A 13,698-nucleotide genomic window follows, 5' to 3' on the forward strand; every position below is an offset into this window, starting at 1 on the left:
CGTAAGTTCCACTGAAGCCTAACCTTGATACAACATGCCCGTAAGTTCCACTGAAGCCTAACCTTGATTCAACATGCCCGTAAGTTCCACTGAATCCTAACCTTGATACAACATGCCCGTAGGTTCCACTGAATCCTAACCTTGATACAACATGCCCGTAAGTTCCACTGAATCCTAACCTTGATACAACATGCCCGTAAGTTCCACTGAATCCTAACCTTGATACAACATGCCCGTAAGTTCCACTGAATCCTAACCTTGATACAACATGCCCGTAAGTTCCACTGAATCCTAACCTTGATACAACATGCCCGTAAGTTCCACTGAATCCTAACCTTGATACAACATGCCCGTAAGTTCCACTGAATCCTAACCTTGATACAACATGCCCGTAAGTTCCACTGAATCCTAACCTTGATACAACATGCCCGTAAGTTCCACTGAATCCTAACCTTGATACAACATGCCCGTAAGTTCCACTGAAGCCTAACCTTGATACAACATGCCCGTAAGTTCCACTGAAGCCTAACCTTGATACAACATGCCCGTAAGTTCCACTGAATCCTTACCTTGATACAACATGCCCGTAAGTTCCACTGAATCCTAACCTTGATACAACATGCCCGTAAGTTCCACTGAATCCTAACCTTGATACAACATGCCCGTAAGTTCCACTGAATCCTAACCTTGATACAACATGCCCGTAAGTTCCACTGAATCCTAACCTTGATACAACATGCCCGTAAGTTCCACTGAATCCTAACCTTGATACAACATGCCTGTAAGTTCCACTCAATCCTTACCTTCCAAAATATCCATTTTCGTTACATTCATTTTAATTCCCGAAATAAAACACAGCCATATTGGTAGATTTACATAGTCATATACATGTATATACATGTATACCGTTAGTGTTATATGGGAGACCCCCTGTACAGGAGTCAGACTATGGACTGACATGGAGACGTATTACTTTGCTCAATCTATCGAAATGAATAAAAACAAATTGTTTGCTGAAACGTAGCAAAATGTCATCCTGAAACAAATGAACTTACTGTACATTTGCATTGTCCTTGTATTTTCTACAGGCGTTAAGACGGCATTGGTTAATTAATCTGTGCACTCTGACTAGCCAAGTGCGATGGCCTTTGACCAATGGAAATAAATCTTTCAAATATCAAGCTCTCTCTTTCACAGATATTTTAATTGCCGGAAACAAAATTCTCACACATAACCAAGATGCATGTAATATACAATATTAAAACAAGTCAATGAAACAGACAAATGTCAACGTAAGGATATAATTATACCACTTTTTAAATAAAACAAATACTTATAAGAACTATTAAAATTAAAAAACAATCACCATTTTTATAAGCGTATTATTACTTAAAAGATCACCATTATTCTGAATTTATTGACAATACACAATACTCAATATGACTTGTTTATATTCTAAAAATAAATCTTTCAATAAATTAAGGCAATATTGAAAAAAAAAGATTGTTAACCGCGTTGTGTTTTGGTGGTTTGGGTCGAATGCGGTGCCGGTAACAGGGCAGCGTCATTGCTTGCCTACGGAATCGACTACTTCGTTTGATGTTGTCGATTATCATTAGGTTTCCAGTTAATAATACAAGAAAAGGAATCAGAAATGCAAAACAGAAGTCAATCCAGGTCCATACATATATCATGAAGTTCTCGTAAGATTGATCATCAACACTTGTTTCACACCTAATATCAAAACCATGGAACGACGCATTGCTGTTTGTTCCATTTGTCAATGTATAATTCCTCTTTTGCCGTGAAACTAATGACACGCCGTAAAGAATGTGGCCATCTAAAAGCATCCGCACAACCGAAGCGACCATCAACATAATAATTGCACATTGCTTTGTACATTGCCGTTTGGCGACATGCGGCATCCGCACACTGATCACTCGTTCAATGGTTATCGCCACCAATATCCAGGATGTCAACTTTGCACTAAATGTCACAGAGAAGAAGTGCATTTTACACATGGTCTCACTAACGTTACGTACGTCACACCCGAACACATGTATGGACCACTCGCGCCCAAGGCCCGTGCAGAGTAGGAACAAGTCGCACACGGCGAGGGCGGACAAGTAGATAGAGGTTCGGGTCCGCTGGTTTAGCATGTAGATTGATATGATGTTCCCTATGGTTCCAAGCACGAGCAAGATAGGAGGCGCCACGTGCCACAAACATCTGCTGATTGCCCGCTCCGTCGGTAGATTCATGGCTATCATTGCCACGATATTGATGTACGCAATATAAAATGGAATTCACTTTTAAATTAAGTCAAAATATAATTGGAGAGGGGCGATATTGGCTGTTACTACAGGCAGTTCATCACTGAGTAACTAGTAAAATCACTTATATTTTTCCGCTGACACAATTGGTATGTCAGCTATGACTAGTCTCATGGGTGCTCTTCGGAGAAGTTCATATTTCAAAAGGCAAACTTTTGTTCTTAGACCATCCGCTCTGTCGGTGTAGGATTATGCACATAATTAGCATCTCCAGATTGAAATTAAAACATAATTATTATAAATGTCCACGTAATTCAGACTTGCTTTGATGTAAATTTTAATTTCATGCTACGACAAATTGATCGTCTGAGTCCATATCTACTGGCGTTTATTTTATCTAATTAAATCAGCTATTTGATAAAGCAGTCAAGTTCATCATAAGACTGGTTTGAAAAAAAATCATTTACTTATAAATATGTGAAAGAGTTGAACATCCACAAGTTTCGCACATGAATCTGCTCTCGTTTGCCCTTGTCTGTCCTTGGCTGCTTCATTTGTCCTTCTCTGCTCTCGTTGCCCTCGTCTGCCCTCGTCTGCTCTCGCTGCCCTCGTCTGCTCATGTCTGCTCTCGTCTAACCTCGTCTGCTCACGTCTTCCCTCGTCTGATACGTTATATATTCGTATATGTTGTTTTAACACGTCATAGACAGTTCCAATTGAATATTTTTCCTGTGCTCCAAAAAAAGAAATAAAACTGTTCATCACCCTTTCAGATTGTCTTTGTCTATGACTTCCAATGGTAAACACGGCAGATAAGCTCCATAATCTATTTTAATATGCATTTGTTACATATTCATCAAGCCATTTGCTTCGGAATCTGGCAAAATAATAGACCTGTTCTGTGAGAAACTGCGATTCAAATACATTGTGCAATACCTGCTGTACGAACGGCGAATATAGATAAATGGTGACGTAACAACAAACAGAAGCCATTTCTGTGAGAAAAAAAACTATGATTTATTGTGTGCATTAAGAAACGACAGCAAATTTAGACTTTTGTCACACATGAACTTTAAGAATGGTGATACCGTTTAGAGATAACTTTTTCGCCCGTAGCAATTATTCACCAATAGGAAAACTAATATATTCTTTTGTGAAAATGAGCAATTAATCAGCCAAATGGAAATTGCACCAGGCGGTGCCATATAATTTCAAGTGGGGGATTATCGGGTTTTACCACGCAACAGAATAAAAATAGATACCTCAAAAGTTTCAGACTTTTAAGCAGACCAACATGTTTATTAGTTTTTGTATTTCCATTTGCAGGCGAATAAGGGTCCTAACTTATATTTTATTTAATGATATACTTATACTATCCATTGGTTATTTATCGACTGTAGTGATGATGATACTATGGAAAAAATAAGACTTACTTTACCTGCTATTCGACTTAGAACATGCTATGTCTTCTTTTTCCGGTTTAAAAATGATAAAAGTTTACTTGAATAAAAAAATCATTTTCCTTCCAAACCTATCCTCTTGATTTTGATTTTGAGCAGCAAATTAATCATTTTGATAACATTTTAACCTTTCCTGACTGAATTCAGAACAACATTTGCCAAACAACCCTGTTTAGGCCGATAGAAGACTTGAAAAAAGTTTTTGATGAGAACAAATATGTAGGTGCAGTTCTAATGGACCTATCAAAAGCATTCGAGTGCCTGTCCCAAGATCTCTTCTTAGAAAAGCTTAATACATATGGTCTCACAGCCCCAGCACGTAAACTAATGCACAGCATTCTTACAGACAGAAAGTGTCAAACTTGGTAAAATTATCAGTGAGGGAGACTCCATCCAGAATGTCGTACCACAAGGATCAATATTAGGGCCTTAAGCATTCTATATCTTCCTCAGCGACATCTTCTACTTTACAAATAATGCAGCCCTGTATAATTATGCAGATGACAATACCCTTCCTGTCTGTGATAAAAATCCTGATGTTGTTAAGACCACTCCTGAAGAAGAAAGTAACATTTTGATTGACATTTGTTTTACTTCCAATCAAATGCAGACTGACCTTGACAAATTTCAAGCAATTTCAGTTGGCTCAAAGTCTGTTAAAGAAATAAAACAATTCAATATAGTTTATTACACCATTGTTTGTGAAGAGCAAGTGGAATTTTTAGGCGTTGAGGTAGATAGTTTATTTAATTTTGATGCCCAGCTTTCTAAAATTTTCAAAAAAAACAACAGCTAAACAATTGAATATCATTCAAAGACTAAGCAAATGTTTGACGACCAATACTTAGCTTATTATTTATAAATCTTTTATCAGATTCAATTTCAACTATTACACCTGTCGTTTGGCATTTTTGTAGCACAACCAACACAGAAAAATTGGAAAGATTCAATAGAGAGCTTTACTAATTGTTGTTAATGATTACGCCTCAACTTACTAAAATCAAGAGTTTAATTGCCAATATTACATTTGAGCAGGGTAAGATACATTGCTATTGAAACTTACAAATGTCTGTATGGTATCTCACCAGAATATGTTCGAAACCTTGTAGCTTTCACAGTGTGGACATACCACGTGGTTTGGAACGTCACATTTAGTTATAACGTGAAGTAAAATACCGATCGACTCAAAAGGGATTGTCGTTGTAAGTGTGTTATTTTTATATCAATTTTTATAAAACCTAGCGGAGGCTAAGCGGAAAAATGTACACTGCACTCGGTTACTAAGCGACATGTTGAGTAATCTATAGTTTTTTTAAAAAAATCGTGGGCAAATGCTGAAAATAGACAAAATAGTGTTTGTTACGACGAGAAGCATATTACGTTTCTGGTCCAACAAGTTGTTTTTATATATATTCAACATGTTTGCCTTGAAACGGAAGTTTCGGAATGCATATTCTATCCTCAGGATATATACATACCTACAAATAAGGCATACAGTATATAGAAATATCAAATGTTTGTATTTTGTTATGATGAAAAGCAAAATCTGTTTGGTTATGACGAAAAGCAGTTTTTTTAGGAACAATTGCCGACCTCTCTCCATCTTGCAATGAGCCCACTTTGAACCTGTTTTGCAATGAGCATCGGTTATGTTTTACAGCAATTAAAAGACATATACATATATGACAACTACATGTCACTGCTAAGTATGTCACTCAATTTATTGATCAGAAAACTTCATGATTCCAACAACACGTTGCATGTTCTTCATATGCTTGTCTGGTATTTTTTGACAAAAATGGAGTTTATGTGTCGTCGGTAGGTTAGAACTGCACCTACATGTAGTTCACATTAATTCAATAATTGTGTTTCAATTAAAACCCTTAAAACAATTGAATGTAACTTAAACAAACGTTCGTTGAAGTAAACGTTGCCATTTCGTCTTTTTTTCATTATAAACTTGATTAAATGCATATTGATAGACATATGTTAAAGTGGATACTTCAGTGATAAACCTCGATGTCGAACAACTGAAGCAAAACCATGTTTATCGGCACAATAAAGAGGGTCAATGATTTAATAAAAAAAATATTTTCTTTTTTCAGCATGATGCGGCTTCCCCTTGCCATAGGGAAGCGCAGCAGGCGGGCAAAGAAAAAACAAGGGGGAGGACGTAATTTCGTTTCATGCAAACATTAAGTGAGAAAAACGTTTCATGGCAAACAAAATGGCGGATTTCGAATGAAGAGTACTGATTCAGGTACTACCTTTTGCCTGGTAAGTGGACTTTTTCTTAAAATTTTGAAAAATGTATGCGTCCAGTATGTGGCGAAAAACATATTTAAAGATAAAAAAAGTTATTTAAAAGATTGTGGCTTGGGAGGCAATGTTTACAAATAAACGTGTTGATTTTATCCACAATTTTTCGTATTTTCTCGGCAAATATGGCATATCCATGCATGTTGTAACTGTGCTTGCATGTATATATTCCTATTTTCAAAACTTCATGGTTGTTGCTCGACTGTTCCTTACCCCCCCCCCCCCCATTTTGTTTATTGCAAGCACACTATCCACATTTTGGTTAAATGTAAACAAACTTCTGCACAATTGTTTAGCCTTGAGAGGATACGTTTTTAGTTCTGAGAATCGCAAATGATCACGAGTCTTTCAGTTTGGTATGTGATGTGTATCATAATTTGAAGTCAACGACTTTTTCACTTCAGGAACTTCACCATGGCCCTATTTAGAAGGCGAACGATCCTCACGTTATACAGAAAATCACACAAGACCGCAATGGCAAAGAAATCCGTCAATACAAGAACATCAAATGCTAGCCTGTCGCCGATGAAAAAAACTCGCTTCTGTGATTACAACTCCCAAAGTAGTTAGATTCTCAGTGTACAAAAATAAATGTTTAACGTCTTTAACTCGTAACAGAACACCCAAAAGCACACGATTAGCCCTCGAAATACCACATAAACATATGCGCGTTAAACGCGCCTGATAAAATATGGAAAGTATTTAATAAAGTCAATTTCCTACAAGACATTTGAAGACACATTAAAATGATATGATTCGGAAAACACCCCCGCCATGCATTATTCTGAGGAGACGAAAGATTTCTATCGGACTTGTTTGGCATGTTCATTCACTGCTGTGCATCCTTTGTGTATTGCACTGGGTCACAGAAGGGGACAATTTCCTGTGTCTGTGTTTATTGACACAGGGGCATTTAGCACAGACACTTTTAGCGCAGATAGTCTCCTTGTCTCACTAATACATAATCAATTCTTGTATAATTTGTATATCCAATGTATTTATTAGTTTGAGCGATGGGATATAAATAATAAACAAATAAGAGATATACGTTTTTTAATAGTTATATAACTGATATATTTCAATCCACTTTAAATACATGGTCACCATTGTAATATCCAAATTGTAAAGCATCATGGTTAAATCATATTAATGGGCTTTTATATACATGTATAGAATATAACATTACTCTTATTCTAAAGCTTTGTAATAATAATAATAATAATAATAATAATAATAATAATAATAGTTGTATTATAATTTGAAAACGTAAAAAACAACAACAACTATAAGACAAGATCATTTGTTCATTTCTATAATAAAACATCTCGGTCACTCAGATCTGAGAATTGATAGAAAGCAGACAGCAACACAGATAAAGATCTGAAAAACTGTAAGGTTTTATCCGGTTCCTATTTTTTAGACCTTCCAATCCGTGTGTCATCAAATTTCTCGTTTAAGCCTTCTATAAGTTACCCGTGTATTACACAGGTTGTCTATTGGCCCCTGTTGTGGTGGCCCTTATCAGGTGAGATCAATACCTCAAGTGTAGATACCTTCTCTTTGAACGCAGCTCGAATTGGTCATTTGCCATAAACAGGAATTCTGACTTTCGGCTGTGGTCCACTCACAACAGGACAGTAAACAGGGGAAGCAGAGCTGCCATACTTTCAATAACTGCTGTCCAAATACAAATGGGTACGAAAAGCCAGCAATATATGTTTTCACTTTGTTTGGAGGTACATTATTTTGCAAGAGTAAAACATACATCCTTTTTCATATTATGGTGTTATCAGGATTTGAGAAAAAACTACGAGCGAACATTAGAGATCAATTTGTTTAAAATCCGTTTTCATTGAAACAGGAAAGTCTTTTAACAAAATGAATATTTGTATGTTTCAAAATGTCCCAGTGTGTCCAATCAACATTTTTATGATTTCTTGATTTAATAAAGATATTGAAGCCCTAGAGACTTTAATTCATTTCCTGGTTACACGCAACGTCATCTAAATCAGTACGCTTTGAATTATTGTCCGGATACCGAATGTTTTGCAAATGCTAAATTGAACTGAACGCCGTCAAATATAAATAGCTTGTAACCAAATATATGTATGAAAAACTACAAAATCAAGCGCAGGAGCCGCAAGTTTAATAATAAACCCCGTTGAATGGCACTAGGTAAACGCCAAATACAGAGACCACAAACACAAACAATCACAACCAGAAACATGGATCAACATAAAAAAAATCCACAAACAACAAAGTAATTATATACTGTACTAAATATATACTATATAAAAAACTAGGTGGGTTTATCAAGGATTGTTAGGTAGCCCCTTGGAACGGTCAGTAAAATGTAATTTACTGAGGGTTTAAACCAGTTTGTGTGCGCAACCTCACTCTTATCTCAACAGGTAAATCTTATCAAAGTATGCATTAACTTTAGGAAACTTAATAATGAAAAAAGTAATAATAAACCAATAGGAAAACCCCAAGTACTTCTATGAAAGGGGATCCAGACGCTATCTGAAGACAAAGGATTACAATTGAGTACATAATGCAAAAACTTTTCAAAGATACGATGCAGTTATTGTTTGAAACTATGAACATCACATACACGCTCCCTTAGCAAATAAAAGGTTTAAACTATGTGATCATATAATTTTATAATGAAAAGCATCATTGTACTAAAACTGAGAACAAACAAAGAAAACATTATATAAAATAAAAACACGACATATATTTGCTAAAACTTTCTTCCAAATGCTAAGTAAAATTTTGAAAGAAAAAGAAGTCACACGCTGGACCATCCCTAGCAAGCCAAAAACGAACTTGGGAATTTTGTTATGTTGATAAACATGTATAGCAAAATGACTTAGAATCTACTTTCGTCAAGTGTGCTGCTATGTCATTAAAACAAATATACATGTTCAAAATAGACATATGTATCATACATATACTCGCAACATTTTTGCACAAAAAAACGGAGTAAAACTATCGTTTTGAGAACATTGTTATACCCGAACTGTCACAATTCCCAAAAACCTAAGCCCTGTAGGTGAGCATGATATCATGTAATGAATTTGAATAGTGGATCGTTGTAAATATTATGTGTGTTATTTGCAAATGTTATAAGAGCAAAGAGTCTATTTATTATATGGTCGCCCAGAATCATTGAATACAGTATATATGTGATAAATAGTCCTTTATACGGCCGTTGACAGCATCGTACTTAACATAACTATCAATGAACTGTATCTGTGAAACTTAAGCGCCATTATCGTACTTAAGTTATTAGGTTACAATTTGTGGTCTCGATACAAACCCGTTCCACAATGTATTCATGGATATTCATAATATCTCCTTTTTAGTCGGTTTGAAACTGGACAAATTGGCCACTTGATCGACTAAGCAATGAAGTCAATCGACCTCTAATGAACTATCGCTAGGCAGACATCATAATTTTCTGGCATATTAATTTCATGTCGCAGAGGCTGCTAATGAATAATAAGACTTCTTTGAATTTTCTCTAAAATATTGCCCATTGTACGGTTTCAAAGACATTTTAGGATTGTCAAAACCTCTGATTGAATGTTAAATATCAGTTCCATATTTGCTTCAAATACAAGTAAAGACTCATATCTTAAGCATGGTGATGTACGTTATTCATCACGTGGTATATTACAATTAAATGGCTTAAAATAAAATGCTTTAATCTTATCTTACATATTCAACCACAGTTTTTGTATTCAACCGTTTTCAATAAAGCGCTGAAAGCGTTAAAAGACTGTAGGCGTGACAAGCGTAAATTTACTTCTATTTTAAATTCTGTGAATAGCAAGAGCTGTCACACAAACTTTTACGCGGCTTTTAGGTTTGGGGATTGCAAAGTTTGTTGAAACATGCATGGCCACAGAAAACATAGATAACATGCAAAACCTTAATAAGAACTTCTAAAACATGATTCCAACATACTCTACATAAACGATATTCTTTCGAATTCGGGCAACTTAGACGCTAATTGTATTCTTGATAAGCTAAAAAATAAACAAAATTGGATTGCAGAAGTAAATATGTTAAAACAAGCAATTTCTAACACTTGGAAAGATAGTCTTACATCGGATATATTTACAAAAACAAACGTCAATCCAAAATTACTGATAAGTATCCAAAATAAACCTTTTAAAGATATGACGAATAAGCAAATATATCAAATCTATTTAAAGCAATTTTATGAAAAGCCTTACATTCATGGTTATTGGGATCGACGGTTGCAAGATATATTTGCTGGAACTCTTGGTACTATATTGTTCATCGGTCCATTGTGGATAATAAAGTCAAACAATTTAAAATAAAGTTATTGCATAATCCTGTAGCAACGAATTTAAATTTATTTACTTGGAAATTGAAGGATTGCCCTTTATGTATTTATTGTAATGAAGTAGAAGACTACGAACACTTGTTTATTAAATGTCCATTTTTGACAACTTTCTGAAATGCTATACATGATATCTTTAAAAGATGCGGAATACAGAAAGAAATAAAGAATTTAAGATATATAGTAATAGGTTACAAAATCGACCAAAAAGAGTATAATATTGTAAACATTGCTTTAAGACAGATTGCCTATTGCATCTATAAGACCTACTTTATTTGCGAAAGGAGATCCAAACCGATAAATATTATGTACCATTTATATAATGATTTGAAAGTTTAGTTAAGTAGGGTTGATGGTTTGGTACCGTTTTATAAAGTCGCAATGCAATACATCAAGTAGTTGCTGAGATATTAACAGTTGTCTGCTTACATGTTAAACCTTAAACAGAATTTCTAAAACAAATTTAAATGGGTCATAACTTGCATTTTATGCAAAATAGAGTTATCTAATCTGTTCATTTAAGTAGGTTGGAGGGTTGGGGGTTGTTGTATAAACCTAAGTCGAATATTAAAGGCCCAATATTTGAATTCTATTCAAATAATGTTATCTAATCTGTTTATTTAAGTAGGTTGGAGGGTTGAGAGTTGTTGTATAAACCTAAGTCGAATATTAAAGGCCCATTACTTGAATTCTATTCAAAATAGTGTTATCTAAGTTCATAAATGAAGTTTGTTGGATAGTTAAAAATACAAATTTAAAGTTTCAATGCAGAATATGATGTAATTGCTGAGATAATCACATAAAGGTGTCTACATGCTAATCATAACTTTGGTGTAAAGTCGATGCTGGGTAACTAGTGTAGCCCTCCTTATTCTGAGACATATAAGCTTACAATCGAATCCAAAAAATCTTTTTAGTTGCCGATAAGGGCCTTACATTACCAGGAATTGGTAAATGTAAATTAATACAGTTAGCTAGTTTCGTAACAGTAGCTGACACCAAATTTGGCTAACTCTAGGTTGAAAAGGGGTTGTAACTCCTTCAAACAATAGAAGTTTATAACCAAATGCAATCTTGACCCGTATTCTATCTTGTTAATCATGTTTAGCACATTTTTTCATCTGTCAGCTCGTTCAGGAGTAATTGTCGGAACACTGTAATTTTAACAATAAGGGGCAATTTAATTGCTTTAGTATTAAAGTGGTTTGTAACCAAGTCGAATTTGACCTATATTTTATGCGGCAAACATATTACATGTCAACCATTTCACTAGTCATTGTCTGGTTATAACTCTTTTGGCAAATTCTGGGTTGAAAATAAGGAAAACTAACATGATGTCATCAGAGAAAATATACTGGAAAATAATTCAGAGCACAATTTAATTCTAAAGAAAACAATTGAACTTAACTGTACATATGCATTGCCCTTGTGTTTTCTGTGCAAAAGCTATTTATATTAGAAAAAACAACATGTTTTTGTGCGTGCATTTAGGGCTCAGAATTTGTCATACATAAACTTCAAGAATGATGATACCGTTTAGGGATCACTTTTTCGCCATTGCGATTGTGTCTCATACAAATGATATAACGTTTTCAAATGAAGCGCTAAAATAGGAAAACATTATGGGTTTTTTTCTTAAGAAAATATGCAATATTGAAATTGCTACAGCTGGCGACATATATCTTCCAGTGGGGGAACTATCGCGTTTTACCACGCAACAGAATGGAAACTAGTTCACATGCAGAGCCTTAACCAGAATTTTTGAGTCGAATGATAAAGGGCATTTATTTGCATTGTATGCAAGATAGGGTTATCTAACTTGTTAAATCAAGTTGTTTGGATATATTGAAACACATATCTAAGGTTTGAATGCAAACATGGTGTATGTGTTGAGAAAGTAATAAGTGTGGCTACATTCATAACCTTTACCGCAATTTCTAAGTCAAATATTAAACGGCCATAATTTGAATTTTATGCAGAATACAGTTATATATCTTGGTTACTGAAGTAGGTTGGAGAGTTAAGTATTGTTGTATAAACTGTCAATTTAATGAATCAATCAGTTACTGAGATATTAACCTATCATAATATTATTAAATCGAATCATAAATGCCCATAGTTTGCACCATATTCAAAATAGTGATATCGTACTTTATAAATTAAGTTGGATGGATGGTTGGGAAAACATATTTAAAGTTTCAATGCTATACATGATGCATTTGCTGAGAAAATGACCTAAACGTGTTTACATGCAGAACCATAACCTAGCGGTGAAGCCGATTTTGACGCTATAGTGAGTAGTCCAGGTCTCCTTATTATTTTTATTACTAGCTAATAATCGAATCCAAAAAATTGTTTGAGTCGCAACAAACTGTAACCAATAATTTTTGGACATTACCCAAGATTTTGTAAAGTAATTTTTTGCATTTTAATCCAAGTAGATAGTTTCATAACATGATAAATCTTTATGTACTAGGATATATGAACATTGCTTTCATCTCCCAAGTTTATTGCAGGTGTAAAGCTATTTAAATGAAATATGATATTAGCTGAACGTTATGACATTGTTTTAGTAGGTAAAGTAGGATAGGGTTCTTTAAGTCAACACATTTCTATTTTTGACTGACTATCAATACTCTTTAACCTCGGTTCCTCACTAAGATTTATAAAAGATGCTTTGGCGTCCTTTCTAATGCACATTAAAGCTACAATCCTGTGCACGTTTTAAAATAGAGTGGTCTTTTAATTTGCACTTTTGTAAACCGCATTACATCCTTCATCCCATTCTGTAACACCGGCCAATTAATTATTTAAGATGTCATGTCAAGAAGTAAATCTGACGATACAAGATTTCGAGTTGCGGTACCATCTATGCGGCAAAATCAACGTACAAAATCAAAGGGGCTGCTAAGTGTTCCCTCTACCTTTAATTTGTTTTCATCAACTCAAGCTCATTTTAAAACTAGAGCTGAAACACAAAAAATGATGAATACCCCTACTTGCGGAATGAATATAAACTTTAATCGTTTTGTAATGGGGCCATAACTCCGTCAAACAATAGTGGATTGTAACCAGTAAGTCAAGATTAACCAGTAGTGGGAAATACCAATTTATTTAAATCTGTTGAAAACTCTATGTGAAAAAGGGGCTTCAACTCCGTCAAACATTACTACATTATATCCAAAGTCGATCTTCACCAGTATTTCAGTGTGCTTAAAAATTTAGCACATTGTTTTTTTTTAGATCTGTCAACTCGTTCAGTAGTTATTGT

This window comes from Mya arenaria, chromosome 9 (genome assembly GCF_026914265.1).
Source record: "Mya arenaria isolate MELC-2E11 chromosome 9, ASM2691426v1".
Taxonomy (NCBI): Eukaryota; Metazoa; Mollusca; class Bivalvia; order Myida; family Myidae; genus Mya; species Mya arenaria.